Here is a 16,701-nt window from a genome sequence, read left to right as displayed (position 1 = left end):
TGGCTTTGTGGACACTTTTCAGAGAACAAATTTGTTAGCATAAAAATAAAGCCAGAAAATGAAGAGCTGTTTAATCACTCAATTGGATTTTTTTTGCCAGCATATTTTTTTTCTCTGCAACCCACTGCTAAATTGTGCTTCCTAGCTGTTTTTTATAAAATCACTGAATCAAATCTAACTCTGATTACATCAGAGAAGGCCAGGTACCCTACACAATAAGAGGGGGTTTGAAATTTTGACTTGTCTACTTAAATATCACCAAAATCTGATCACAAGGTCAATTACGTTCCTGGGTGGGTTTGAACCACCAACCTTTTGGTTAATAGCCTTACACACTAACCAATTGCACCACAGAGACACTTTGCAAAAAGTACATACTGACAAAGGCTAATAAGCATTCATCAAGAACGTTTCCTAGAAAAACTTTAAAAAGTCAATAATCTGGAGAGTTTTTGTAAGATGTTTCTTCCATCAACCAATGAAGAAACACATTGGTACTTTCCCATGATGAGTGAGTGCTTCAGGATCTCTTGCACTTACATGTGCAGCAGAGTACTGCAATGGAAGCATGCTGGGCCCATAACCCAGAGATAGGCAGATTGAAACTATCCTTTGCTATATGCATTTTTTTTGTTAATTAAAGTAATCCAAAACTGGGATTGATATTTTTGCTCTTTTATTTTTACTTAAAGTACAATAACTTTTACCATTTTAATTTGTTTTAATAGTATATTGACAGTATTGTTTTCTTTCAAAAATCCACTTAATTTTCTTTACCCTATTATTAAAATGGTAATTGACAAAAACAAACTACATTGTCACCAGAAGAGCAATACAAAATGTACAAGTGATATATTAAAATCATCTTTCCAGCTTGAATTTCAATGATGCATTGGGGCAACGATTTTGTGAGAAACATCTTCACCCTTAAATAAAGATTTTCTTAATTCCTTACCTGTGTGCTAATTAGATATCACCTTGTTTTCACATTAAACAGACTTCCACATGAGAAAGCAGCAAGGGTGCAGTGGCGTTAATGTTTCCTGGTGTCAACTTGTATTATTTCAGTAGACATTGAAATGAGGATGCATCTTGCTGCCTTTCCAATGAAGCAAGTTTAATTTAGTAATAGGTGAAAAACCATCCCTACAAAGGTGTTAATCAGAGACTTGGCTTTGTGGACACTTTTCAGAGAACAAATTTGTTAGCATAAAAATAAAGCCAGAAAATGAAGAGCTGTTTAATCACTCAATTGGATTTTTTTGCCAGCATATTTCTTTTTCTCTGCAACCCACTGCTAAATTGTGCTTCCTAGCTGTTTTTTATAAAATCACTGAATCAAATCTAACTCTGATTACATCAGAGAAGGCCAGGTACCCTACACAATAAGAGGGGGTTTGAAATTTTGACTTGTCTACTTAAAGATCACCAAAATCTGATCACAAGGTCAATTACGTCCCTGGGTGTGATTGAACCACCAACCTTTTGGTTAGTAGCTGTACACACTAACTGATTGCGCCACAGAGACACTTTGCAGAAGTAAATACTGACAAAGGCTAATAAGCATTCATCTAAAACGTTTCCTAGAAAAACTTTAAAAAGTCAATAATCTGGAGAGTTTTTGTAAGATGTTTCTTCCATCAACCAACGAATAAACACATTGGTACTTTCCCATGATGAGTGAGTGCTTCAGGATCTCTTGCACTTACATGTGCAGCAGAGTACTGCAATGGAAGCATGCTGGGCCCATAACCCAGAGGTAGGCAGATTGAAACTATCCTTTGCTATATGCATTTTTTTTTGTTAATTAAAGTAATCCAAAACTGGGATTGATATTTTTGCTCTTTTATTTTTACTTAAAGTACAATAACTTTTACCATTTTAATTTGTTTTAATAGTATATTGACAGTATTGTTTTCTTTCAAAAATCCACTTAATTTTCTTTACCCTATTATTAAAATGGTAATTGACAAAAACAAACTACATTGTCACCAGAAGAGCAATACAAAATGTACAAGTGATATATTAAAATCATCTTTCCGGCTTGAATTTCAATGATGCATTGGGGCAACGATTTTGTGAGAAACATCTTCACCCTTAAATAAAGATTTTCTTAATTCCTTACCTGTGTGCTAATTAGATATCACCTTGTTTTCACATTAAACAGACTTCCACATGAGAAAGCAGCAAGGATGCAGTGGCGTTAATGTTTCCTGGTGTCAACCTGTATTATTTCAGTAGACATTGAAATGAGGATGCATCTTGCTACCTTTCCAATGAAGCAAGTTTAATTTAGTAATAGGTGAAAAACCATCCCTACAAAGGTGTTAATCAGAGACTTGGCTTTGTGGACACTTTTCAGAGAACAAATTTGTTAGCATAAAAATAAAGCCAGAAAATGAAGAGCTGTTTAATCACTCAATTGGATTTTTTTGCCAGCATATTTCTTTTTCTCTGCAACCCACTGCTAAATTGTGCTTCCTAGCTGTTTTTATAAAATCACTGAATCAAATCTAACTCTGATTACATCAGAGAAGGCCAGGTACCCTACACCATAACAGGGGGTTTGAAATTTTGACTTGTCTACTTAAAGATCACCAAAATCTGATCACAAAGTCAATTACGTCCCTGGGTGTGATTGAACCACCAACCTTTTGGTTAGTAGCCGTACACACTAACTGATTGCGCCACAGAGACACTTTGCAGAAGTAAATACTGACAAAGGCTAATAAGCATTCATCTAAAACGTTTCCTAGAAAAACTTTAAAAAGTCAATAATCTGGAGAGTTTTTGTAAGATGTTTCTTCCATCAACCAACGAAGAAACACATTGGTACTTTCCCATGATGAGTGAGTGCTTCAGGATCTCTTGCACTTACATGTGCAGCAGAGTACAGCAATGGAAGCATGCTGGGCCCATAACCCAGAGGTAGGCAGATTGAAACTATCCTCTGCTATATGCATTTTTTTTTTTGTTAATTAAAGTAATCCAAAACTGGGATTGATATTTTGCCTCTTTTATTTTTACTTAAAGTACAATTTCTTTTACCATTTTAATTTGTTTTAATAGTATATTGACAGTATTGTTTTCTTTCAAAAATCCACTTAATTTTCTTTACCCTATTATTAAAATGGTAATTGACAAAAACAAACTACATTGTCACCAGAAGAGCAATACAAAATGTACAAGTGATATATTAAAATCATCTTTCCAGCTTGAATTTCAATGATGCATTGGGGCAACGATTTTGTGAGAAACATCTTCACCCTTAAATAAAGATTTTCTTAATTCCTTACTTGTGTGCTAATTAGATATCACCTTGTTTTCACATTAAACAGACTTCCACATGAGAAAGCAGCAAGGATGCAGTGGCGTTAATGTTTCCTGGTGTCAACTTGTATTATTTCAGTAGACATTGAAATGAGGATGCATCTTGCTGCCTTTACAATGAAGCAAGTTTAATTTAGTAATATGTGAAAAACCATCCCTACAAAGGTGTTAATCAGAGACTTGGCTTTGTGGACACTTTTCAGAGAACAAATTTGTTAGCATAAAAATAAAGCCAGAAATGAAGAGCTGTTTAATCACTCAATTGGATTTTTTTGCCAGCATATTTCTTTTTCTCTGCAACCCACTGCTAAATTGTGCTTCCTAGCTGTTTTTATAAAATCACTGAATCAAATCTAACTCTGATTACATCAGAGAAGGCTAGGTACCCTACACAATAAGAGGGGGTTTGAAATTTTGACTTGTCTACTTAAATATCACCAAAATCTGATCACAAGGTCAATTACGTCCCTGGGTAGGATTTAACCACCAACCTTTTGGTTAATAGCCGTACACACTAACCAATTGCGCCACAGAGACACTTTGCAAAAAGTACATACTGACAAAGGCTAATAAGCATTCATCTAGAACGTTTCCTAGAAAAACTTTAAAAAGTCAAGTGAAGGAGATCCAACTGAGGCAGCACAAGGGAACTCTCGAAAGAGGAACAAGGCAAGAGGAAGATCTGAGACAAAGAAATCTGACTTTTACCAGAGCTGACCAGAGGAAAGCACAAACACAGTCCCCCTCTACCACAAATAATGCAGTCGAGTTTCCCACATTTGGGGAAATCACAGGGGTCAGCATACCCAGAATGCAATGAATGAACCTCACCCTGGGAGAACAATCTTCATGACCATGGTATCTCCTATGCAAAATAAGTATGATTTGGGATAGGGCTGGGGAGGGCCGCTGCTCAGGCACATCTCTGTCAAGTAAAGGAGATTCAACTGAGGCAGCACAAGGGAACTCTCATCTGGGGACAACAACTGCAGGGAGAACACATATTTTCAGATGAACATGGGAGGGCAGAAGGCTGCCTAATACTGAAGCACCCCCAAACAACAAACCAAATGCAACAACTAGTGCAAGCATTCCTGGGGGAAGGCCTGCAGCAGATGGATTTGCATATGATGTCATCCAAGCAGTGGGTCAAAGTTGGCTTCAACCCTCGTCTGCATATGAAAAGAAAAAAGGGATGTGCAGGGCATGGCGTCCTTTTGTGGCGCTTGGATGAACCCTCCTTCGGTGTGGGGCTCATGTTGGCTATGCCCCAGCCCCTGAAGCATTCAAGATGATTTCTTGCAGCAGCTGGGCACTGTAACAGCTCCAGAGTTGCTCTGTAAAGCATGTAAAAGGGTGTGGGCCCTGCAGCACTACCTGTAGTATGCATTGTGCGTTGGAAGGCACAAAGTAAGCAGACGGGAGAGGTCAGGATAGTGCGCAAGGGCATAGAAGGGAGCGGCTCAAGAAAAGAGAAGTGGAAACAGACAGCAAACTAGGCTGGAGAAAGACCTGAGACAAAGAGATCTGAATTATATGAGAGCCGACCAGAGGAAACACAAATTATGCAGTCAAGTGTCCCACATTTGGGGAAATCGCAGGAGCAGCACACCCAGAGTGCAATGGGTGAGCCTTGCCCTGGGAGAAGCACCTTCCTGATCATAGTATCTCACCTGGCAGGTAAATAGGAGTTGGGCTAGAGCTGGGGAGGGTCGCTGCTCGTGCACCCCCCTGTCAAGTGAAGGAGATCCAACTGAGGCAGCACAAGGGAACTCTCGAAAGAAGAACAAGGCTAGAGGAAGATCTGAGACAAAGAAATCTGACTTTTACCAGAGCTGACCAGAGGAAAGCACAAACACAGTCCCCCACTACCACAAATAATGCAGTCGAGTTTCCCACATTTGGGGAAATCACAGGGGTCAGCATACCCAGAATGCAATGAATGAACCTCACCCTGGGAGAACAATCTTCATGACCATGGTATCTCCTATGCAAAATAAGTATGATTTGGGATAGGGCTGGGGAGGGCCGCTGCTCAGGCACATCTCTGTCAAGTAAAGGAGATTCAACTGAGGCAGCACAAGGGAACTCTCATCTGGGGACAACAACTGCAGGGAGAACACATATTTTCAGATGAACATGGGAGGGCAGAAGGCTGCCTAATACTGAAGCACCCCCAAACAACAAACCAAATGCAACAACTAGTGCAAGCATTCCTGGGGGAAGGCCTGCAGCAGATTGATTTGCATATGGTAATGCCATCCAAGCAGTGGGTCAAAGTTGGCTTCAACCCTCGTCTGCATATGAAAAGAGAAAAGGGGCGTGCAGGGCATGGCGGCCTTTTGCGGCGCTTGGATGACCCCTAGTTCGCATTATACACCTCCACCCTCCTTCGGTGTGGGGCTCATGTTGGCTATGCCCCAGCCCCTGAAGCATTCAAGCTGATTTCTTGCAGCAGCTGGGCACTGTAACAGCTCCAGAGCTGCTCTGTAAGGCAAGTAAAAGGGTGTGGGCCCTGCAGCACTACCTGTAGTTCGCATTGTGCGTTGGAAGGCACAAAGTAAGCAGATGGGAGAAGTCAGGATAGTGCGCAAGGGCATAGAAGGGAGCGGCTCAAGAAAAGAGAAGTGGAAACAGACAGCAAACTAGGCTGAAGAGAGACCTGAGACAAAGAGATCTGAATTATATGAGAGCCGACCAGGGGAAACACAAATTATGCAGTCAAGTTTCCCACATTTGGGGAAATCAAAGGGGCAGCACACCCAGAGTGCAATGGGTGAGGCTTGCCCTGGGAGAAGCACCTACATGATCATCGTATCTCACCTGGCAGGTAAGTAGGAGTTGGGCTAGAGCTGGGGAGGGTCGCTGCTCGGGCACCCCCCTGTCAAGTGAAGGAGATCCAACTGAGGCAGCACAAGGGAACTCTCGAAAGAAGAACAAGGCTAGAGGAAGATCTGAGACAAAGAAATCTGAATTTTACCAGAGCTGACCAGAGGAAAGCACAAACACAGTCCCCCACTACCACAAATAATGCAGTCGAGTTTCCCACATTTGGGGAAATCACAGGGGTCATCATACCCAGAATGCAATGAATGAACCTCACCCTGGGAGAACAATCTTCATGACCATGATATCTCCTATGCAAAATAAGTATGATTTGGGATAGGGCTGGGGAGGGCCGCTGCTCAGGCACATCTCTGTCAAGTAAAGGAGATTCAACTGAGGCAGCACAAGGGAACTCTCATCTGGGGACAACAACTGCAGGGAGAACACATATTTTCAGATGAACATGGGAGGGCAGAAGGCTGCCTAATACTGAAGCACCCCCAAACAACAAACCAAATGCAACAACTAGTACAAGCATTCCTGGGGGAAGGCCTGCAGCAGATGGATTTGCATATGGTGATGTCATCCAAGCAGTGGGTCAAAGTTGGCTTCAACCCTCGTCTGCATATGAAAAGAGAAAAGGGGCGTGCAGGGCATGGCGGCCTTTTGCGGCGCTTGGATGACCCCTAGTTCGCATTAAACACCTCCACCCTACTTCGGTGTGGGGCTCATGTTGGCTATACCCCAGCCCCTGAAGCATTCAAGCTGATTACTTGCAGCAGCTGGGCACTGTAATAGCTCCAGAGCTGCTCTGTAAGGCAAGTAAAAGGGTGTGGGCCCTGCAGCACTACCTGTAGTTCGCATTGTGCGTTGGAAGGCACAAAGTAAGCAGATGGGAGAAGTCAAGATAGTGCGCAAGGGCATAGAAGGGAGCGGCTCAAGAAAAGAGAAGTTGAAACAGACAGCAAACTAGGCTGGAGAGAGACCTGAGACAAAGAGATCTGACGAGAGCTGACCAGGGGAAACACAAATTATGCAGTCAAGTTTCCCACATTTGGGGAAATCACAGGGGCAGCACACCCAGAGTGCAATGGGTGAGCCTTGCCCTGGGAGAAGCACCTACATGATCATAGTATCTCACCTGGCAGGTAAGTAGGAGTTGGGCTAGAGCTGCGAAGGGTCTGTCAAAGTCAGAAAAATATCTCTATGCACACTACCATATTTGCACCTCACCCAGGTCCGTGCTGCGCATGCGTACGCTCTCCCGTACGTGCGCATACTCACAGTCGCGGGCACCCGCAGGCGCATGGTATGCGTATTTACGGTAGAGTTTATGTGGTTGTAGCGTGCGACTCAATCGTAACATATTTTCACTAATAATGTATTTTGTAGATCATGGTCCCTTTGATAGATTCTGAAAGTTTGGTTAATATAGAATGTTTATGAACAGAGGAATCCCTCTTTGTTTGATACGAAGGGTCAGACAGGAGTAATACAGTGGTGTTTAGTATCCATCGGAAGAATATTTAATTAGAAATATTCCGGTGTTGGTTTGAAGCAGATCAATCGCTCGTGCGAATAGTTATGGACATAAGAAGTTTATGAACATTTACTTTATTTGCACTTTATTACCCATGCGGCGGGAAACCCAGTTTCCCTCCCACCTGAGCAGTTGGAAATAGTCACAGCCCACCTGTATGAATCAACCTATGACCTTTTGTTATAATGCGAAGCCGAATTCCTGTGTCCAATGAACAATGAGATTGTAGGGACCATTGAATTGTATTGTGTGTGGGGCATAAATAGGCAGGCCGACCGTATCCAGTTCTCTCTCTCTTCAACGGTTCTCATTGCTGATAATCGGGAGCTGGATATCGAGGCGCATGCGATCGTTCCCCTAGTGCGTAAGTTTTCTCCGTAATCATATTGTCTTACTGTGAGCCATCTCTCTCTCTCTCTATCTCTCTCTCTCTACTCTTTCTCTCGTATTTTCCTTTAATTGTATTGTATTGTATTTCCTGTGTAGTTTATCTGGTTAGTTGGTTTATGTTATATTGTAGTGTATGCTTTGTACTGTGATTCTTTTTGCAAGTATAATAGTCATAATACATATAATAGGTTTCGGACCCTAAGCCCAGGTATCTGTGTATTCTTTATAGTGTTAAGTATTCTCTGAGCGCCGGTGACGCTCAAGCAGCTTTGTAGTTAATCAGGTTACACCAGGTTGCACTTACACTCTGTCTCTACACTAAGGTATACTATGTATCTCATCGTTAAAGGTATAGAGATAAAGGTTTAAACGTTGTAAGCGTCTGCACCGCTGGTGATCTCCTCGTGGTCCCGAGCGTACGCTACGCTATAGCGAATCATTACGTTAGTCGGCAGCCAATAGCGTGCCTGCCTGTGATCACTGGGCCGTAAGCGAACGTGACGCTTGAGCGTCTCGACTACGGCTGAGCGATCGCTACACAACTTGCGTACCCTTACGGTACTTCTTACGTAGATAGCGTATAGTGTTCTTAGACCTCTTAAAGTGTTTTATATACGATAAATATTCAGCTTTATCAATTGGCGGCTCGCCCGTCCTTCACATATCTGCACTAGGTAGATCAGCAGACATTATCCCTCAGCAAAGGGCGGGAGGTTGTATCCCTCGTAGTGCTGACAGGATAAGCGTCTGCTTCACTTAGGTAAAGAGTGCTGAAGGAATCCGGGAACCGGAGGTAAGAACAAAACGCTAGTGTCTTTTAAAACTGTTTATTTTTCTGTCTTGCGTACACACGCACGCACACATATATATATCTGCATTTCTTTTTCTTTTTCATTTTCGTATATCAATCTCCTGTCTGCCAGTTTTTATAGTTGATAGAAGTGCTAAAAAGAGAGTTGCCGTTATTTCATAGTTTAAGAGTAAAGGTAATATAGTTAAAAGATAGACAAACACACAGTTTCGCCTGGGAGATAAGGCGAAGTCAGTGTGTTTGTGTGGTAGATGATCAAGGATCATCTACATTGATAAAAGTATAAATTGTGTTACGGTGGATCTTTGCTTTGCGTATACGTGTCTCTAACAAAGACTTGCGTACGCAATCCAAAGGCCGACGCACGCAGCGTACGTTACGCAACGGAGCGTCCGGTTACGCCCACGTAGCTCAAGTCACGATAAGTTGATTTTTAACGCAAAGCGATAAATAACGCGAGGCGAGAAATAACGCAAGTCTATTTTTGGGTGTCCGAAATTTAGTTAACAGATCCTGCTCCTAATTGGTAACACACCTGATCTGAAGAAAAATTTCTGCGCAGAAATAGAAATAGAAACAAAAGTGTACATGTGATGAGTGAGTGTTTTTACAATTTTTAAAGGTTGAACCACAAGAAAAGTCGAGTACTCGTGAGGTACATGCGTGTAAGTGACGTGCACGGTGGCTAGGGAGGCATCTCTGGTTAAATATACAATTTTGAGCATTAGAGTATAGCAGACCAGGAGGTCATACTGTAACAAGACCAGGAGGTCATAACAGACCAGGAGGTCCAGGTACAGCTGACAAGGAAGTCTGCTATACAGTTCACAGGCACAACACCGAAAAGGGTTGGTGCAACACCCATATAGGCCATATAAGCTCTGGCTGAAGGAATTCGCAGTCGTAAGTTTCGATTCCATTGGTCTTTCCGTACATAAGCTTAGTTGTTTGTGTACTGAACGACTGGACCGCACGTAAGTGTGTGCAGTAGTTAGTAATCTGACCTAATACCATTAGAGTAAAGGGGTCACAAACGCTATCTGTACACTCTAACGTGATTTGTGTAATTTTTTTATTTTAAGGGAAGTTCGCTGCTCACTCAGGAACTATCCAGCAACCAATAGTTACTGGAAAGAGTAAGTGTTCTTCGGATAACCCTCGCAGGTTCCAGTAAATAGAGGTTCAGGTCGCAGGGGCCCTAGGTCGAGTACGCCAGCACCATATCGGTGTGATCAGGTCGTATTGGTCGGCGTGGGCGAGTGAGTGGGGTACTCGGTAAACCGCCACCGTCAGCCTATTGTTGGCATTTGGTTTTGCGTAAAGGGTTGGCTAAATAAAGCAACACTTTCGAACTATGGGTGCCACTTGTTCAGGTAGGGGGCGATCAACCTCGGTTCGGGTTGATTCAGTGGTCCGGCCAATTGGGTCGGCCAGGTATATAATGTGTGAGAAATATGGAAGTCACACAGAAACTTTATGTGATGAATGGGAGAGAATGACTGTACATGACGGGGAGAAATTCCCAAGAGTAGGGAGCTTCAGCTCAGAAGTGTTACAAAATTTAAGGAGGAGGATATGTCTCATAAAATCAACAAAGAGACGAATCCAGCATTATGATTATTTACAGTTGTGGCAACAGGAAGGTGAGATACAGAGAGGTTTGGCTCAGGCGGCGGGATCTGGCTCTAACAGAAAACTGATTGCCACGGCCCCGCCGCCACCATACATATCAGGAGAGAAGTTGATTGCGGAGAAAGACGCACTAAGGAGTAACACAAAATCACTTAGTAACTGTGTAAATGTTAATGATAATGTTAACCCATTAACCCATGCAAGTATTAACCCGTGCAAGTTGTACCCTGTTTTGAACTTTCCTCAGGAGTGTGATCAAGAGGACGAATCGGCAACGATTTCAGCGCTCTCTCTAGCAGCCACCATAGCAGAGACCACAGTAGGCACAGCTCCACCCACGAGATTAGTAAAGGCCCCTAGCGGAGGGATAGGTGAGGTCGTATCAACTGGTAAGTACGGCACCATGCATTATGCTGAAACTATTTCACCACAGCCTATAGAATCTACACAGAATGAGGTTGTTAGAATTACACCTGTTAGAGTAATAGCAGTGCCAAATGGGAAAACAGACGCATCAGGAGCCACTCCCATTAGGAACATTGCCATGTACACTCCATTTTCCCGAATGGAATTAAGGACCATAGTGTCTGAATTTCCTGACCCTAGAAAAGACTTAGTTGCCAGTCAAAAATACATCAGAGACTTAGGTAACACTGTAGAGCCCAACAATAAAGACTGGCAGATATTGCTGAGAGCATGTTTACCCTCAAATGTCGACGCAACTCAATTTTTAGCTGATTGCGGACTAGGTCATGATGTACCTCTTACAGATGTGTACAACCAAGATAATGTGAAAAGAATAAACTTGCAGTTAAAAGAGTATTTCCCAGCAGTAGCTAAATGGAATAAGATATTCTCCATTAAACAGAAGGAGTCAGAGACAGCTGCAGAGTATTTTCACAGAGCATTATTAGAAATGCCAAATACACAGGCATAGAGGACATTAAAACAGACTCAAACCATCGGGAAGTAGCAGTATCGGTACTGATGGATGGTTTAAAAGAGTCATTGAAGACTAGGGTACAGACCACGCAACCATGTTGGCGAGGTCTGTCTGTGGCTACTTTGAGAGAGGCTGCTATTGATCACGACAGAAACATCACCAGACACAGGGAACAACAAGGTGACAAATTAATGTCAGTAAGTATACAGGCTCTGACCACAAGGCAGCCTTTGTTTGTATCACCAAATCCTGTGGGTAAGTCAAGTATGGTTACTTGTTATTCTTGTCACAAACAGGGACACATGGCACGAGATTGTAGAGTAAAGAATCCACGAAACTCATACCAAACCCCTAGACAACGACACGACACACGACATTGGGAGCAAGGTCCGCAGAAACGGAGTTATGAGCCACATACAGGGGAAACAAAAAGATATCCCCCAAACAGAGACTGGCATGCCTCTGGTAGTTCCCAACTATCTCCCTCACAAGTAGTTGCTGCCAGCGGGATTCAGGGAGGTCACCATACCCAATAGGGGTGTGGCCATACCTGTAATCTGCAGCCAGTAAAATTAATTGCCAATCTTGGAAGTGAACCCGAGATCGCAATTAATGTAGCTGGTAAAACTTTAAACTTTCTTGTAGACACAGGTCAGTGATAAATTCGACAGTGGGCATGAGAACCACTGGTAGGACAATTCCAGCCATGGGAGTAACAGGAGTAGTCCAGCACTACCCTGTTAGCAAACCAGCCGAGATTACAATAGGGCCTTTGCATACCAAGCATTCCTTTTTGCTGGCTGCATCGGCACCAACCAATCTCCTGGGAAGAGACTTACTGTGTAAAATGGGGTGCGTCATTTATTGTACTCCTGAAGGTGTATTCTTGGACATACCTGAGAAACACGCTCAGGAAGTGCGAGACATGTTAGACTCCCCATCAAAATTAATGTCACATACCATTATGACAAATAGGAATCCATCCCAAATAGAAGAGATGACATCTCAGATACCAGAGTCACTTTGGACAAAAGACGGACAAGACACTGGATTAATGGCAAACGTAGCTCCAGTAGTTGTACAAGTAAAAGATGGTAGGATAGCTCCAAAAATCCCACAGTACCCTCTGAAGCCAGAGGTGGAGTTAGGAGTTTACCCAGTAATAGAGCGCTTGCTACAACAGGGCATTCTGGTAAGAACGTCCAGCACTGCTAATAGTCCCATCTTCCCTGTGAAAAAGAGTGGGGGGAGGGGTTACAGACTAGTGCAGGATCTAAGGGGGATTAACAAAATAGTTGAGAGTCAGTTCCCCGTAGTGCCAAATCCAGCTGTCATCCTAATGCAAATCCCTCCCACTGCCAAATTTTTCACTGTTATTGACCTCTGCTCCGCTTTCTTTTCGGTACCTCTGCACCCTGACAGCCAATATTTGTTTGCATTCACATACAGAGGAGTCCAATACACGTGGACTCGATTACCCCAAGGTTTCATAGATAGTCCAAGTATATTTTCTTAGGCTTTGCATGATTGTTTACAGTCTTTGCAACCAGACAGTGGATCAGTATTGATACAGTATGTGGACGATTTATTACTGTGTTCAGATTCACTGGAAGCATCTCTGAAGGATACGAAACAGCTCCTGTTTCATCTTTCAGACACCGGACACAAGGTGTCCAAAGACAAGTTACAATTATGCCAAACTAAGGTAAAATATTTGGGACACTGTCTAACACAAGGACTGAGACACCTGACCGCTGATAGAATCCAAGCAATTAGAGACATGACTCTGCCACAAACCCAGCAACAGATCAGAACGTTTTTAGGAATGTGTGGGTATTGCCGTAATTGGATCCCAGGGTTTTCCATTTTGGCGTTACCTTTGCAGGAAATGGTCTCCTCAAACAAACCTGATAGGATTTCGCATACAGACGAGTCCGAAACAGCATTTGAGAGACTCAAACAGTGCCTAACGCAGGCACCAGCACTAGGTATGCCAGACTATGGGAAACCCTTTGAACTATACGGAACAGAAAGTGCTGGTTGCGCGGCAGGTGTACTAACCCAAAAACACGGTGATGCCAGTAGGCCAGTTGCATACTACAGCGCTCAGCTAGACACGGTAGCGCGATCCCTCCCCACATGCTTGCGAAGCGTTGCTGCAATAGCATTGCTAGTGACAAAAAGCGAAGACGTCGTGCTAGGCCACAACCTCACAATCCATAAGCCACATGCAGTATCAGCCTTATTGAATTCTGCCCAAACCAGACACGTCTCATCAGCGAGATTTACAAGATGGGAATTGGCACTAATGGCCCCCGTAAACATCACCATAAGGAGATGCAGTGCATTAAATCCTGCAACGTATCTCCCAGGTGTGCCTGGTCAGGCACAAAGGGTGGAAGGTGAGAGTGATGGGGAAGGAGGATTTAATACAACGGAAGATACACATGATTGTATGGAATATTTGACCCAAAATTTTACCGCAAGGCCTGACATCAGTGACAACCCACTGGAAGATGCAGAACTCACGTTCTACACGGACGGTAGTTGTCATAGACAGTCAGACTCGGGAGACTTGTGTACTGGATACGCAGTCGTAGATGACCAAGACACCATAGAAGCGGAACCGCTAGGCCCACCTCACTCAGCCCAGGTTGCTGAACTGGTCGCCCTAACCAGAGCATGTGAATTGGCTAAGGGTAAGTCAGCCAATATCTACACCGATTCTAGATACGCATTCGGGGTAGTCCATGATTTCGGAGCCCTATGGCGCCTCAGAAATTTCATGACGGCCGCTGGTACACCGGTAGCGCATGCAGCTCACATAAAAAGGCTTCTAACAGCGATACAGGAACCCGACAGAGTGGCTGTTATCAAATGTAAAGCACACACATATAGCCAAGACCCGGTATCACTTGGTAACAGCCGAGCAGACGAAGCTGCTAAGTTAGCAGCTGCTACCCCCATACAGACAGACACCACACAATTAATGGTATTTAATACCATTAACACACAGAAGTTGTGTGAAATGCAAAATTTGTGTTCCACACAGGAAAGGGCAGTCTGGAAGGCAAAGGGATGTGGCCAGGAGTCCTCAGGACTCTGGACGGATGGACATGGTAAACCAGTGGCCCCCAGAGCATATCTTCCATGTCTGGCTGAAGCAGCTCACGGGCTGACTCATCTAGGCAAGGAAGGAATGTGCAAATTGGTAAGAGCATACTGGTGCGCCCCAGGATTCTCCTCTCATGCGAGTAAAAGAGCAATGTCATGCCTTACCTGTTTGAGAAAGAATATTGGAAAGGCAATACCTACAGAACCATCCCATATCCCACCTGCCGGCGGCCCTTTCCAGGTAATACAAATTGACTTTATACAATTACCCCCTTGTCGGAATTTGAAATATGTACTTGTTTGTATAGATGTTTTCTCAAATTGGGTCGAAGCATTTCCAGCGACAACAAATACCGCTATGTTTACTGCTAAGAAAATTGTGCAGGAATTTGTATGTAGATATGGTATCCCTAGAATAATCGAAAGTGATAGGGGTACCCATTTTACAGGTGATGTCTTTCAAGGAATGTGTAAGTTGATGGGAATTGATAGCAAGCTGCACACTCCGTACCGTCCACAGGCGAGTGCGAAGGTCGAAAGAGTGAACAGCACTATTAAAAATAAATTGAGTAAAGTGATGGCAGAGACAGGATTGACATGGCCAGAAGCTTTACCCATTGTATTGTACAGTATCAGAACCACTCCCAGGTCCCCTCTTAATCTGTCTCCCTTTGAAATCTTGTTTGGTCGACAACCGCATGCCATGATTAACCCTCAGGATGATTTGAAATGTAACAATGAAGTAACTGTAAAGTACTTGATTAACATGAGTAAACAGTTGAGGAATCAAAATGATAATCTGAAGTTAGTGATTCCTGATTTACCAGATAGTAATTGTCATGACATTGAACCTGGGGATTATGTAATGATACGGAATTTTCTACGCTCAGGTTGCCTTATTGACAGATGGGAAGGACCATACCAGGTCTTATTGACTAGCACTACGGCATTGAAGGTTGCTGAGAGAGAGACTTGGGTCCATTCATCCCACTGCAAGAAGGTTGCTGATCCAGAGAAGTCCCGTGATAAGAAACAGACGGTAGAGGTTGTATCACTGGAGTGTCTGTTCCAGGAGGACTGAGGCGGCACCTGAGCCTTGAAGACCGAGAGCTGTTGTCGACTCCCCACTCCCTTTTATTATTTTCCTCCACTTCCCATCCCCTCTCCCTCAAATTTCATTTTCCTCCTTCTCATTCTTCTCCATTTCCTCCTATAAGATGGACTTGCCCCAAGAGACTGTGATCCGGATTTTCCTGTTGACCATGATGTTGACCAGAGCAGTCTGTTCCGGCGAGAGTACCATGGAGGTCGATAGAGGTTCTGGAATGGGTTCTGATGATAAAGATGGAGGCGTAGTTTTCCAGGATCAACCTAACCAACAAGCAAAGGCGAGTATCAGAAAACGATCCGATAGCATTGACCATAGAAGAAATTGTGACGGATTGTTAGCTGAAGAAAACTGTATCTGTAGGCTCTGTAACAATGTCATTGAAGATGGGTGCATTAAGAAATGCCAATCCAGTTTTAATATCCATATGGACCGGCATCCATTGAGTGACTATCACTCCTTAGTGGGTAATGTGTTAAACAAAACAGATTGTTGGGTATGCTCTCAAGTACCTCAAGGTCATAGCAAATCAGGGCTAGTACCATTTCCTTTAACGATAGGGGAGGTACTTGAGTTAAATGGTGGGAGACCGGTGGACAGGAGGTTTAATATCTCCAGCCCTCCTAGTTTGAAGCTCCACCAATACCATGTGGATAGGTCCCTATTATGTTTCAACATCTCCAATCCCAGAAAGCCGGGAAATTGGGAAGTGTCATGGAGTAACCACACCATGACCTTTTCGCATAGAGCAGATAGAATGCCTACAGATACAGAGCTTGTACGCCACATAGCCAGTAGAGGAAAATCTTTCCGGTATAGGTACACCTTAGGAAATAGGATTACGAGAGTTGGAGAAGTATCACCAGGATACTGTGCACATATCGTACAACCTGATACGTGTATTAAGCAGATGGAAGAATTAGGGTTAGGAGATTTCACCTGGAAGGTGTGTAATATGGTTATGTCCTTCTCCGTCCCATATGTTCTCCCCGATGATGCATATTTCA

At 43.4% G+C, this 16,701-nt stretch overlaps 5 non-coding genes and 1 pseudogene across 5 annotated transcripts; all 6 read right to left on the bottom strand.

Annotated features, from left to right (window-relative positions):
- Nucleotides 1-4,048: 4,048 nt before the first annotated feature.
- Nucleotides 4,049-4,212, bottom strand: LOC135010233 (U1 spliceosomal RNA). The gene has a single exon (XR_010209657.1). It is a non-coding gene; the product is annotated as a U1 spliceosomal RNA (small nuclear RNA).
- A 643-nt stretch (nucleotides 4,213-4,855) lies between these two features.
- LOC135010242 (U1 spliceosomal RNA) lies at nucleotides 4,856-5,018 on the bottom strand. The gene has a single exon (XR_010209665.1). It is a non-coding gene; the product is annotated as a U1 spliceosomal RNA (small nuclear RNA).
- Nucleotides 5,019-5,170: 152 nt separating this feature from the next.
- LOC135010232 (U1 spliceosomal RNA) lies at nucleotides 5,171-5,334 on the bottom strand. The gene has a single exon (XR_010209656.1). It is a non-coding gene; the product is annotated as a U1 spliceosomal RNA (small nuclear RNA).
- Nucleotides 5,335-6,026: 692 nt separating this feature from the next.
- LOC135010245 (U1 spliceosomal RNA) lies at nucleotides 6,027-6,168 on the bottom strand (annotated as a pseudogene).
- A 152-nt stretch (nucleotides 6,169-6,320) lies between these two features.
- LOC135010237 (U1 spliceosomal RNA) lies at nucleotides 6,321-6,484 on the bottom strand. Its single transcript, XR_010209661.1, has one exon. It is a non-coding gene; the product is annotated as a U1 spliceosomal RNA (small nuclear RNA).
- A 671-nt stretch (nucleotides 6,485-7,155) lies between these two features.
- Nucleotides 7,156-7,312, bottom strand: LOC135010241 (U1 spliceosomal RNA). Its single transcript, XR_010209664.1, has one exon. It is a non-coding gene; the product is annotated as a U1 spliceosomal RNA (small nuclear RNA).
- Between the last annotated feature and the right edge of the window lie 9,389 nt (nucleotides 7,313-16,701).

This window comes from Pseudophryne corroboree, unplaced genomic scaffold, assembly GCF_028390025.1.
Source record: "Pseudophryne corroboree isolate aPseCor3 unplaced genomic scaffold, aPseCor3.hap2 scaffold_231, whole genome shotgun sequence".
Taxonomy (NCBI): Eukaryota; Metazoa; Chordata; class Amphibia; order Anura; family Myobatrachidae; genus Pseudophryne; species Pseudophryne corroboree.
This window is presented reverse-complemented; position numbering and strand designations above follow the sequence as displayed.